The sequence below is a fragment of the Zalophus californianus genome, chromosome 8 (assembly GCF_009762305.2).
Source record: "Zalophus californianus isolate mZalCal1 chromosome 8, mZalCal1.pri.v2, whole genome shotgun sequence".
Lineage (NCBI taxonomy): Eukaryota > Metazoa > Chordata > Mammalia > Carnivora > Otariidae > Zalophus > Zalophus californianus.
In genome coordinates this window covers 112,569,081-112,583,478 of record NC_045602.1, presented here as the reverse complement: position 1 = coordinate 112,583,478, position 14,398 = coordinate 112,569,081, and the positions used below count along the sequence as shown (strand labels likewise).

The 14,398-nt window shown below is 48.6% G+C and overlaps 1 non-coding gene across 1 annotated transcript; it reads left to right on the top strand.

Moving 5' to 3' along the window:
- Positions 1-11,862: 11,862 nt before the first annotated feature.
- Positions 11,863-11,969, top strand: LOC113938759. The gene has a single exon (XR_003524968.1). It is a non-coding gene; the product is annotated as a U6 spliceosomal RNA (small nuclear RNA).
- Positions 11,970-14,398: the final 2,429 nt, after the last annotated feature.

Below are 14,398 nucleotides of genomic sequence, written 5' to 3'. Positions count from 1 at the left end.
GAATGCTTGTTGAATGCATGAAGGCATGAAAGGGCTGATACCCAACCTCCCACACCTACTTTGTACCTAGATGGTGGTACCACATGTATATATGCTTGTGTATAGATGAGGGATACACCAGAAGGACAAAGTCCTATACCTCGGTCTACTTTGAGAAGACTAATGATAGTAATTATTGAGGGCCTATTTTGTGTCAAGAACTCATAGATATATTACTCGCCATCTTGAGTTTGCTCAGGCAAGATGAAAATATATTTCTCTGTCACATTCAAAGCGTTTGCGGGTCTGGCACTCTGTATCTGGCCTCGAAGATGGCCCCCAGTGATCCTTGTCTCCCTGTATTCACTCCCTTGTGTAGACCCTTCCCCAACTGAATCACTTCTGACTTGTGTGACCAAAAGAATCTGGCAGAAGTGATAGTATGTGCCTTCTGAACCTAGCTGATAAAAGCATTGAACTTCTGCCTTGATTTCTTGAATCACCTACTCTGGGGATGGCAGCCACCCTGTGATGAGGATATTCCAGTTGTCCTGTGGAGAGGACCTTTTAAAGAGGTCCCCATCCTACAGACAGCACCAGTTGGCCAGCCATGTGAGTGAGCTCTTTGGGTGTGGATCCTGAATTCCCGGCCCAAAGGAACTGTAAAGAAGAACAAAGATAATAAAGAAAGGCAGAGACAGATAAAGATAATAAATAATGATTGGTATCGTAAGCCCCTAAGTTTAGTGTCTTCTGTTGTGCAACCTTAGACAGCTAAAGCAGATGGTGTCAGGGATCCAGGCTCTGTCTATCTTTTGGCTCCATCGTATGTGGCCTCCACCCTCTAAGTTTTCTCCTGGACCAAATGGTTGCAGGGGCCGTTCTGTCTGCTTTCTGACCAACGGAAAGGAGAAAGAAGCAGAAGAAGGAAGGGCACACTTCACCCATTGAGGACACTTGTCTGGGAGTTATAACCTTACTGCTGCTTTTGTCCCTTTGACCAGACCTTGTTATTGGCCCACACCCTACGAAAAGGAGGCTGGGACATGCACACCCACTGAATACTGGGTTTCTATTAGGAGAGAAGAGGGGAAGACTGGATACAAGGAAACAACTAGTAATGTCCACCCATAGGTGCTATCTCTGGAGATAGTACAGTGTCACGTGGAGCCTGACTGCCTGGGCTTATCTCTGCCGCTTACCAAAGCTGTATGACCCTGAACATTTGACTGAGTTTCTCCTTGCCTCAGTTTCCTTCTCTGTAAAACGGATCCCCCTAGAGCCCGCCTGTGGGGGGTGATTGTGAGGAGGAAGCGGAGGGTCCTGGCACACGGTGTGTGCTGTGTACGTGCTAACTGTTATCATTAGTTCATCTTTATAAGGTGTTTTCTCAAGGTCATGCGGTCACTAAGTGAGGGAAGCAGAATTTGGCGTGATAGCAATTGCCCCCAAGACCCAGGTCAGTACCCGGCAGTAATAAGCATTCAGAAATATCTGTTGCATGAGTGTGTTAAACATTTAGACTGCCCTTACATAGAGAGTCCAGGTTTTGTTTTGTTCTGTTGTTCTGTTCAGGCTAGTGAGAAAGCTCCATTGACCTCGGTCATGGAGTTCCTCTGGCTGGTTTCTTTGATTCCACCACTAGAGCTCAGTCCCTCAAGGACCCTCCAGGCCATCATTTTCAAGAGGGAATTCCTGGGAGCTATTGTTCTGGAAGGTGCCCAGTGTTCCCTGATTTAAAAGTCTGGGAAGCTGCATTTGGCATCCCCCTTCTAGAGAGTTATAGCACTTTCACATGGTAAAGACTCTGAGAAATCCTGCAGCGAATCAAATCATCAGGCTTCATTCCAATCTGCATTTTCCACACTTATTTGACCACAGACCCTCCTACCCAGCCCCCTACCCCCACCCCACACCAGACACCTAATAGAGAATACAGTTTAGCGGACATTTCTCCAGGCTGTTATCAGTGATGTGCACCTCGATGTGAGTGGGTTTCCTCCTCTTTCTTGAGAGCATGTCTGCTAGGAGTGAGGGGGGAGTGAGTAGGGGGCACTGGTTATGAGGCAGAGCAGGTTTAACAGGGGGACTTCTAGGCATTTTCCTGGAGCCCTACTCTCTAAGGGACACTAAAATGACATTGGAAATGTAACATGTTGGGGAGAAAAAATGTGTTTCCTGGCACTTCTGTGAAGGGAAGTGCAGTGAAAATTGAAACATTATTATCATTTTTGTTGTTATTATTATTACTGTTATTGGATTACTATATGCCAGGCACATTCTTCTAAGCACTTGCGTGCATTTTCTCTGTCCATTTTTTTTTTTTTTTTTTTTTTTTTTAGAGAGGGAAAGAGAGAGAGACAGCACAGGGGCGCAGGGGCAGGGGCAGAGGGAGAGAGAATCTCAAGCAGACTCCATGCCCAGTGCAGAGCCCAACGTGGGGCTCGATCTCAAGACCCTGAGATCACGACCTGAGCCAAAATCAAGAGTCAGACACCTGACCAGCTGAACCACCCAGGTGCTCCACATTTTCTCATTTAACCTTCAGAACAGTCTCATGGGCAAAATACTATGAATATTCCCATTTTACAGTGGAGTTGACTAAGGAACAGAGAGGTTAAGGAATTTGCCTAAGGTCACACAACTAGGGGGTGGACAAGAATATTTTGATAAGTTGCTTGTGGTGAGGATGAGGAGGGAAGAGTCCCACTTCAGGGTAGTTTAAGCCCAAATGCTCACAAAACTCTGCTCTAGGGAGAAAGCGCCTGCTAGCTGACGTACTCTGATTCTGTTGAGTAGGGGATGCAAGCTTGGGGCCAGAGTGGAGTTGTTCAATAATTGAAGGGAACTTGATACAGCATGGGTGCCCTCCTTCAGCTCCATTCCTCCAAAGAAATGTTGGCCGGATGCTCGAAGACCATGAGGTTGAAGGAAATGCTGAATAATTTAGCTTCCCCCGGTCCCTACCAGCTCAGGTTTGCCTCATACCTGTGCCAGGTGACAGTCACCAAGATGATGTCAAAGAGCAGGATGATGCTGACAGAAACCACCATTTAAGGAGTCTTCGAAAATTCAAGGAGGCCTGTTGAAGATCCTCAAGGCCAGGTGTTGCAGGCAGGGGGGGTCTCATCCTGAACACAGCTGCTGACTGTGCCCTTGGTAATTCTCCTCCCTTCTGCAAGCTAGATAGTGGGGGAGGGACAGGTTGGGGAGTGGCCCCCAGAGAACTCTGACTCTGGCCGATCATATTACCCCCACTCCAGGTTTGGTAGCTCAGCCCAGACAATAGGATCTCAGAGAAGAATAAGATCAGAGACCTAGAGCAGTCAGGAAAGGCTTCCTGGATCAAGTCTAGGGGGTCTCAGCTACCTTAAATGGAGATCCCATGATGAAGATGTGTTTTGGTCCATCCTCAGAGGTCAATGGTGATGCTCCCACAGCAGGTGCATTTGCAGGATGCTCTCCTAGGTTGACATGCAGACACTGCTATCTGCTAAACAATATCCAACCCTTCCCTCCCTCCATCAACAGAACCCTGATTTGTCCAGGAAAGCAGTGGGTCTAGCTATAAATATTTCCCTTCCCAGCCTTCCTTGCAGCTGGGGCAGCCATACGGCTCATTCTGGTCAATGAGATAAAGAGAGAAGTTCCTAGGGAAAGGCCTATTGCCCTAAATGAAATTACAGAGTCTCCCGAGAAGGTTTGCCCTTTACCGTCAGCCTCCACCTGCCTGGAATGGAGATGCAACCCCTGGAGGTATAGCAGCCAACTTGGTGCCATGAGGACAAGAGTCACATGCTAAGGATGGCAGAATGGATATCCAGAGTGGCTGAGTCCTTGATGATTTCTTTGAGAAGCTACACTAGTCCCTAATCTCTTGAGAAGTTGAGAAAAAAAAAAAAAAAAAAACCTCTTATTTGGTGAAGCCCCTATATGTTGGGTTTCTGTTACATGCTGCCAAATACATAATCAACACATCCAGGTCTCATAACGAATAATGTCCATAACACTACCATCTACAGTGCACTGTGTGCCAGGCACCGAACAAACTGCTCCATACCCCTTGTCTCATTGCATCCTCACCCATCCTACAAACTGGGGGCTATAATTGAGAGCATGTTACAGGAAGGGACATTAGGGCTCTGAGGAATTAAGAAACTTGCCCAAGATGGCCCAGCTAGGAGAGGAGCAGGGTCAAGATTTGGACCCGAGTCTCTAATTTTCTGAATTCTGTGTTAATAGCTATAGTGGTTTAAAAACATAACCTCCACTCTTCCCATCAAGAGCTGGGGTCCATGTCCTCTTCTCCTTGAGTCTGGGCAGGCTTGTGGCTACTTTGACCATTTGAATTTGGCAGAAGTGACTTTTGAAGTGACCCGGGACTTCTGAAGCTGGGTCATGCAAGCTGGATGCAGCTTCCGCCTGGTTCACTGGAACCCCCTCTTGCGTGGAACTCAGAGTTGCCGTGTGACAAGTTCAAATGCCCTGAGATCACCATGCTGTGAGGAAGCCCAAGCCACGTGGAGGGGCCGCACGAAGGTGCCCCTGATGGGTTGTACTATTCTTCCACTCCTCCCAGTCCAGGGGAGAGATACATGAGGAAAGACGCCTTCATATGATGCCAGCCTCAGTTGGCGAATCCTCCCAGTTGAAGCCTCAGACATCAGGAAGCAGAGAGAAGCCTTTCCTGCTGTGCCCATTATTACCAATCCTGAATTCCAGAATCTGTATGCATAAGAAAATGGTTGTGAAGACACCAAGTTGTGGGGTAATTTGTCCCACAGCAATACTAATTTTAACTGTAGCTCACGGCAGTGCCTCCCAAATATCTTCACACCTGAAAGTACCCAAAGCCTGAAAGTACAGTTGAGTTTTGATTATTCGCTGTAATTATATTCTGTAAAGTCACCGCAAACACTGAATTAGTAGGTAACTGAATGATAGCTCCTAGGGGGAAAATACAGGGTGAGGATCCTTTGAGCCTCAGGTCATAATATTTTCCCCATCAACTGATCAACACCTCCCCTGGTTTATGTGTGTTTCTGTTGAAGGACACCTTATTTAATCTATACTGTTGATTCATTAACCCTGAATCCTGGACAACGTGTAACTCGTGCCTGAACAAAGCTTATCTAACACGTGTCTTTTCACCCTAAGGCACATCACAGTTTTCTTGAGCTTACGAAAACTAGGCAGCGTTTCAGCACGATGCTCGGGGCCATTTTAGACAGTGAAATCACCAACAAAAAGCACACGGCTGTGTCAAGTGTGGCACTAAGTAGACCACAGAAATGGACACCCATTTACAGTATGAGAGTGGACGCAAGAAGGCAGCACGACAGCTGGATCCACCTCAGCTGGGAACGTGTGTCCAGAGACTCAGGGCGAGAATGAGAGCCCTGGGGAGTCTTTGTTTGGGGGTTACAAATACATTTCAGCGAGTAGGTAGATTTGTTAATATGGAGTCTTTGAATAATAAGGGTTGACAGTATTATTTAATACATTCAGGACTTGCAATCCTGGTTAATAACCGGAGGAAGTGAGAGGCACGGAGCAGATAAAGGGGCATCCCAAGAGCCTTGTTTTTGTCATTTGTGAAGTGTGGGTGATGATGCCTACCCCATCTGGTTTATGGAGGGAGGGAGTGATAACAATAACATCAAGTATTATTCATGGAGAGCTACATGCTGAACACTTGACATGCCTCTTTTCATTAACTCCTCTCCACAATCCTTATGAGACAGGTCCTGTTATTAAGTCCGTTTTATAGATGTGGAAACTCAACCCCAGCCAGGTTAAGGGACTTTGCCCCACATAAACGAGACAAAGCTGGATCTCATTTCTGTCTGAGTCCCACATGCATGTCCTCTCCCACGCTGCTCCAGACTGCTCCAGAACCCCTGTTTATAAGACGTCTGGCATAGAGTGTGTTCACAGTAAGTGGACGCTTTGGGGATGACCCTAAACTGGGATCTGGGGCCTTTGGGGCAGTTCTGTAAAGGGAGAGGGGAGGCTGAGCCCCGGGCAGGGTTGGGGGGCAGAGTAGGAGCCATGGGGAAGGAAAGAGCCTGTGTGGGGGGAAGGCAGAGCAGGGAGCTAGGATTTTGAATCAGACCCCGTGGTCCCCTCCCACAGAGGGTTAAAGCAGCCCAGCCTCCTTCCGGCTGAGCGGAAATCAGATTTTGAGAGCTGAGCAGAGCTCCAGAGGGATGTTTTTCTTCTCCATTTGTCTGCTGTGGCTGGCCCATAAAATCTACCGGAACTCCATGCTGAACTGAGGAATTCCTGCTGAACGGGGACATGGAGAATGCAGGCGGGGGGGCGGGGGGGGGGGAAGACCTTATCAGGGGCAGAGACCGCTCCATCTTCAAGGCTCCACCTCTAGGTCAGGGGATCCCCTCTGGAGGCCTCAAAGGATTCCAAGGAAGAAGGACACCCTTTCCCCTAAGTGAACTTGGGGGGTGAGGAGTGAGCACAGGCAGGGAGGGGTCCGGCTGTGGCAGGTCAGTGGGGTATGATTCAGGTCCTCCCCTTCTAAACTTGGTGGGGTTGGCCAAGTCTCTTCCCGTTTCCTCCTCTGAGATCCCAGGGATCCTGAGCGAGATGAACACCGCCTGTAATTTCCTAGTCAGAGCTGACAATTTGAGGCTTTTTTCTATCTAGCAGGCACCTTGTGTGCATTTCCTCCCCGGAAGGCGGTACAATTATTATCACTCTGATTTTACAGTAAACTGAGACTCAGCGAGGTGAGGTGGCCAGCCCAATGTCGCCCACTCGAAGGGGCAGGGCCTGGTTCAAACCCAGACAGTTGGTGCCAGAACCCACCTCTCAAGTGTCCATCCTTCTGCCTCCCAATATGAGTGACCCCAATTCTCCCCGGCCTCGGGTGCCCTCTCCCGTTTCTCTTGGTTGATCCCTCACTCTTTTTTTTAAATAATTTTTTATTGTTATGTTAATCACCATACATTACATCATTAGTTTTGGATGTGTTCCATGATTCATTGTTTGTGCATAACACCCAGTGCTCCACGCAGAACGTGCCCTCTTTAATACCCATCACCAGGCTAACCCATCCCCCACCCCCTCCCCTCTAGAACCCTCAGTTTGTTTTTCAGAGTCCATCGTCTCTCATGGTTCGTCTCCCCCTCCGACTTACTCCCCTTCATTCTTTCCCTCCTGCTATCTTCTTCTTTTTTTTTTTCTTAACATATATTGCATTATTTGTTTCAGAAGTACAGATCCGTGATTCATCAGTCTTGCACAATTCACAGCGCTCACCATAGCACATACCCTCCCCAATGTCTATCACCCAGCCACCCCATCCCTCCCACTCCCCACCACTCCAGCAACCCTCAGTTTGTTTCCTGAGATTAAGAATTCCTCATATCAGTGAGGTCATAGGATACATGTCTTTCTCTGACTGACTTATTTCATTCAGCATAACACCCTCCAGTTCCATCCACGTCGTTGCAAATGGCAAGATCTCATTCCTTTTGATGGCTGCATAATATTCCATTGTGTATATATACCACATCTTCTTTATCCATTCTGATCCCTCACTCTTTAAGACTCAGCTCATGTGGTTTCTTCCTCCAGGAAGCCTGCCCTGACTAGCCAAGCCAGACTGGGGCTCCTCTCTGGCTGCCCATATGCCTGGGAGGTAACTGTTTTGCTGACTGGGCTGTGAGTCCTGGCTGACCAGAGCCACTTCTAATTCTTCCCCGTGCCTCCCGCATCGGCCAACAAAGGAAACTTTCTACTTGCCTTGAAGATTCTAGGTGCTCATAGCAGTTTTAGAACATGGCCACACTGAGAGATGGGGGCCCCGTGCCTTCCGCTTGAGTCTGGGTGGGCTTGAGCCTGCGTTCACCACCGGAGGTTGGCGGAAGTGATTCTGCGTGACTTCCGAGGCTGAGTTGTAACAGGTGATGCAATGATGTAGCTTCACCTTGTTCACTGGAACACCTGTTCTTGGAGCCCTGAGCTTTTGTGAAAGAAGTTCAAGCCCTCTGAGACCACCATCCTGTGAGGAAGCCCAGGCCGCCCAGAGACGTCCTGGGGCGGTCCTAGTCCGGCGGTCTTCAGATGATTCCAGCCCTCAGTTGTTGATTCACGTCCAGCCTCTGAGTCTTCCGACGGAGGCTCAGGACACCACGGAGCAGAGACCAGCCATCCCCACCACACTTGGTCTGAATTCATGAGTATTATAAAATGGTTGTTGCATTAAGTCACTGAGTTTTGAGGTAGTCTTTTACACAGCAGTACTAACTGAAACACTACTACCACCCCGGGCAAGTCACCTTCATTTGTTACTAGGATTATTGCAACCATCTCCTCACAGGGTTCCTTGATCTCTCCATTTCCCTCCCTGGTTCCTCTGCAGTGTGTCTTCAACACAGCAGTCAGACAAGTCCTGCAACGCACGGATCAGACAATGTCTCTCTTCTGCACAAAACCATCCCTTGGCTCCCGGTTCACTGTGAGTAAAAGCCAGATCCTTGTGATGACCCACATGTGACCTGTCCTCTCAGCCACCCTATTACCCCTCTGTCCTATCTCCCACCCTCCCCCCTTACTGAAGTCTCTCCAGCCATACTGGTCTCCTTGCTACTCTTCATACACCAGACACTCCGCCTCAGGACCCTTGCACTTGCTGTGGATGGCGCTCCCCTGCTGGAACACTCTTCCTCTAGGTATTGCCTGGTTCACTGACTCATCTTGTTCAAGTCCCTGCTCAGAAGTCACGTTCTCAGTGAGGCCCGCCCTGTTTAACCCCATGAGCCCTCCACCTCACTCCCAAACCACTTGCCTTGCTTTATTGTTTATTTTGCCATGGCCTTTATAACTGTCTAACACCCTATATACTTTACTTAGTGTATTTATTATTTATTGTCTCTTCCCTGCCTCAGATTATCAACACTACAGGGCAGGGATCACTGTATATTCTCAAATGTAACCCCAGTGCCTAAAATAGCACCTGACATTCAGTGATGCTTTGCTGAATGAATGAGCTGCAGGAGCCCAGACGTGGGGCTGTCCAGGTGGGGAGGCAGATGGGGATCAGGAAAGAGCAGGGGTGGAGAGGCTGGGTTGAGCCAGTGCACCAGGGCTGGAGGACGTTCCATGGAAGTGACAGCCTGCTGCCCGTCCCGCCCCCCACCCCCACCCCGGGAACCCTGAGGACGGGAGAATATAAGAGGGCAAGGCTTTGAAGATGCAACCATGGGGCGTCTCCCGGGGCTTTCCTCCTGGGTCCTGTGTGCCTCCGGTCCTGCCAGTAAACAGGATCTCTGGGCAACTGCCTGAGAACACTGCCCACTGCCCCAGAGGCCTTGACTTGCTCCTTCCTGTGCTATAAATCGGGGCCCTTCCATCTGTGACATCCTGGATGCTGCTGGGGGAGGTGAGGCAGGGCAGATTCGTGGCAGAGAACTGTGTGTGGCCCTGAGCAGCACACTGCACCTCAGTTTTCTTGTCAGCAAAATGGGAATGACAGGAGGATGGATTTCAAGGCCTTACTGTGAAGTTGAATGAGATAATGAATGAAAGTCCTTGGGAAATGGAGGTGTTCCACGGACCCATGAAGGGGTAAAGGCACAAGGAACAAACCTAGCTTTGCCACCAAGCTCAGTCTCATCGCCTGCAAAATGGGGTGAATGCGAGTCACTACTTTCCTAGGGTTGCTGAGAGATTCAAAATGCAAAGGAAATTCTTAGCACACAGTAAACATGCAACAGTTGTTTGCTTTTATTAACCATAATTATTCTAATCATGGTAGAAAATAAAATGTTATTGAGAAGCCATCTTGGGAGCCCAGGAGCCTCAGCTCATGTCCCAGAGGGGACCATGACCGTGGACTCCACATAGCACAACTTCAGCCCTGTGTCTTTTGTGTACATTTCAGTTTGGTCCTAGAGACTCTCTCCCACGCACAAGGTCACCTCCTCCCATTGCCCCCGGCAAGCCACACCCATGAGCACACTTCTTCCCTAAAATATACCACAAGAGTAAATACCTGGCCTTGAAGCCCGCCTGGGAGTGGGTGTGTTGGGAGTTCAAATCTGGGCCCCACCACTGCCAAGCTATAGAAACTTAGACGGGCTGATCGTTCTATGCCTCAGTTTCCTTTTCTGGGAAAGGAGAATAATAATAGCTCCGGCCTCTTACAGTTGCCATGAGGACTGAGTGCATTAAAATGTGCCCAGTGCCAGGTACTGTGCCTGGCACTCAGCAAGTAGCAAGTCTATCATATGGAAGAGTGTTACTATCTTCATTCCACCAAGAGGTAAACTGAGGCTTAGCCGGAAGAAAGTACTTGGTTCAAGTTATCAGTTGTCATGTTTATTGTCCCAGAGCTGGGATTAGTTTCATTACACCACCAGGGCTTCACTAGAAGCCCCAGCCAGTGAACTCACTGTTTGTGAGATATCTCCTTTTATCCTTTAGTGGTTTTTTGGGGATAAGTGGGGGTCCATGCCGATAAGGTCAGAGAAATGAATAAGGGGAAAACTTAACGTTGGGGTAATCTCATGCATGAACTTCTTTTCCGAAAGCTGGGGAAACACTTAGCCCTGTATTAAACGGTTTTGTGTTCCAGTGTGAGATGTGCTAAGCAGGGTAATAGGAAGTCCTTGAAGGCTCTTGAGCAGGGGAAGCATGAATTTCAAGGATAGGAATTTGGCAGTGTGTTTGGGTTAATTTATGTTCCTGAGGTCTATACGTTGCTGGGGCGGGGGGTGCAAATTGGCACAGTGATTGAATTCCACAAATATTCAAGCTATATTTGTGGAGCCTAAACGAAAGGTGTCGCACTGGTGGGGAGGATTTGCAGTGAGCAAATCCAAACAAATCCCTCTGCCCTGCCCTTAACGATTTGGAGAGGAGATGGACGATACATGAATATACAACTTGATCGACCACATATTGGGGAAGAAATGTTCAGAAGAAAGCAAAGCAGGGTAGTGAGAAGACCCTGAGTGGGAGAGGTGGTGTTTGGTTGGAGGCACAGATGGAGTGAGGATGAGCCATGGGGACACAGAGGGGGAGAACCTTTTAGGTGGAGGGACATTAAATGGAAGGCCCTGAGATGGAGCATGCGTGGCAGGTTCAAACTCTTGCCAAGAGCCCCGGGTGGGACACAGAAGGGGAGGACAGAAGGAACAGGTGAGAGAGGTCACAGAGTCAGACACACAGGGCTTCAGAGCAGCCTTAAGAACGTTTTACTCTGAGTCATGTGGGAGATCATCAGAGGCTTCTGAGCAGAGGAGGGACAAGCTCTGACTTAGGTTTTAAGGGGACCCCCCCTCCGGTGGCAGGTGGAGAACGGACTGTGGGGTCCAGGGCAAAAGCTGGGAGCCCGGGGAGGGTGACTTGTTCCAGCATGGGGTGGGTAGAGGTGGGGAGGGGTGCTCAGACTCCCCATCCGTCACTGAGAGATGGAGCTCAGAGGTGATTGAAGAGTGGGCAGTATCTATCAAAACTGCAAGTGCACATAGCCGTTCACCTAGCATATCGGCCTCTGGGACTTCATCCTCCAGTTATATTTGCACTTGGGTGAGATGACCCAGATACAGGGATGCTTCCTGCCGTGCAAAGAGGGAACTGAACAGGCTGGCTGGAGCCAAGTGTGGGTGGGGGCGTGGAGGTAGTGCTGCGGAAGTGGGGACAGGGGCAACCATCTGGAGAGCAAGCTGTCACGTTAAATATACATGGCAGTGTCTAAAAGATGACCACTGATTCTCTGAATGTCTTCCCAGCAACAGGTGAAGTCTGTGCACCTCCTCTCTGAATCGGGGCTGCCCTGTGACTGCTTTGACCAATACTACGGGAGAAGTGATGCTGTGAAAGCTTCTAGGCCCAGATCTCAAAAGACTAGCAGCTTCTGTGCTCACTTCAGCAGCACATATGCTAAAATAGGAACGATCCAGAGAAGATTAGCATGGCCCTTGCGCAAGGATGACATGCAAATTCGTGAAGTGTTCCATATTAAAAAAAAAAAAGAAAGAAAGAAAGAAAGAAAGAAAAGACTAGCAGCTTCTACTTCCTCTTTCTTGGAATGATCACTTGGAGAGAAGCCAGCTGCCATGAAGGAAATCCAACCACCCTGGGACTGCCATGCTGTGGGGAAGTCTAGCTAGCTATGGAGCGGTGTCCTCTAGGATGAGACACCATAAAAGGGAGACAGAGACAGAGACAGAGAGAGAAAGAACAAGTCCATCAAGGCGGCAGACATGAGTGAAGAAGCCAGCCATCTTGGAAGGGAATCTCCAACCCCCGCTGTCTCAGCGGATCCCACACAGTTCAGAGAAGAGTGGCCCGGCCCAGCCCTTCCTGAATTCCTGACCCACAAAATCAAGAATAAAACAAAGTGTTGTGTTTAGCTTCTAAATTGAGGGTAATTGATGGTAGTGCAAAAGATAACTGGAATACATATACCTTATCACCCACCAATCGTATGCCCTGAGTCTTTGTCCAGATGAGAGCCTCATGCCATCCCAGACAAGGACACACGAGTGTGGTGACAGTGTGGTGGCAGAGACTTAGAGACCAACCAGGGTCCCATTCCTGGAGTAGTAGAGAGGAAAACATGTGGCTGCAAACCAAAGAGTCCTAGTCATCATCTAGAAGCCACAAGTCAAGCCGCAACCCAGACCGATGTTGGACAAGGAATGAACGCTAGAGCAAAAATAAATTAAAATGCATATCCAGGGGTGCCTGGGTGGCTCAGTTGGTTGGGCGTCTGCCTTCGGCTCAGGTCATGATCCCAGGACCAGTCCTGGGATCGAGCCCCGCATCGGGCTGCCTGCTTCTCCCTCTCCCTCTGTCTGCTGCTCCCCCTGCTTGTGCTTTCTCTCTCGCTCTGTTAAATAAATAAATAAAACCTTTAAAAATAAAATAAAATAAAATGCATATCCAGAAAGCAACAATACCTACACAAGCATCCCGTGTTCTTCAAGAAGACTGACACACCAAGGAACACATGGGACCCATCAGAACGGGTCTATGGTGGGGCAGAAAATAAGAAGGGGAAAGAGGACAAAAGAGAATAGAGAGAGAAAAATAGACCAAAGGAGGGGCATGCAGGGGTCAACGATGATAATCTGTCATGAACTGAGGACCATTTATTCTTTTACTTTTTATTTTCAGAGAGACACAGTGAGAGATGGAACACAAGCAGGGGGAGTGGGAAAGGGAGAAGCAGGCTTCCCACCGAGCAGGGAGTCCAATGTGGGGCTCGATCCCAGGACCCTGGGATCAGGACCTGAGCCAAAGGCAGACGCTTAATGACTGAGCCACCCAGGCGCCCCCCATCTTTTTTTAAAACTCAACCCTGTACATTTGAAGCTTAAGTGATAGATAACAGGTAAACAAAATGAATGTCCATAAATAAGAGGGTTGTTGAGTAAATTACATCACATCCACATGCTGGTGTACTGATTAAGCCATGAAAACAAATATCAAAGTTTCCTATGTAGGAATATGTAAGAATCTGCAAAGCGTATTTGCATGATCTATAATAGACTTCCATTTGGGGGGAATAAAACTGTATGTATTTGCATATATGCTTGTTTTGTATTTTTTAAAGATTTATTTATTTGAGAGAGAGAGAGAGTGTGAGAGCAGGGGGAGGGGCAGAGGGAAAGGGAGAGAATCTCAAGGAGACTCCCTGCTGAGTGTGGAGCCCGATGCAGGGCTCGATCTCATGATCCTGAGATCATGACCCAAGCCAAAACCAAGAGTCAGCTCAACCAACTGAGCCACCCAGGCGTCCCTGCATATGCATTTATAAACAAGTGGTATCTCTGTGGAAGAATATCCCAGAAACGAATCCAAGTGGATTGTTCTGGGGAAAAGAGCCAGGTGTTAGGGGACAGGAATGGTTGGGAGAACTTCAAAGGGGCAGGCATCCAGTCTGTCAGTGCTCTCTTTTGGAATCCAGTCACCATGATGTGATGGAATCCAGCCCCATGGAAAGGCCCATGTGGAAAGGAACTGAGTCCCCCTCCTCTGTCCTGCCTGCCCTCTGCCCCTAGCCAACCACCAGCACCAACTTGTCAGCCACGCACATGAGCTCCTTGGGCAGCAGATTCTCCAGCCCCAGTCAGACCTTCATATGAGTGCAGCCCCAGCTGACATCTGAAGGCAACCTCCTGAGGACCAGAACTGCCCAGCTAAACCACTCCCAAATTCCTGACTCTCAGACACTATGAGATACAATAAATGTCGCTGTTTTAAAGCATCGTGCTGCGGTGTTGTTACATGGGATAGACAGCTAATACAGAAGGGCCCCTGCAGCTCTTCCCAATAAGAGTCCCCCTCCACACCCCAAAGAAACCACTATCCTGATTATTTATTATTCCCATGAATGTTCTAACTTTACTACATACATAGAAATCCTTACACAATATATAAGACTGTG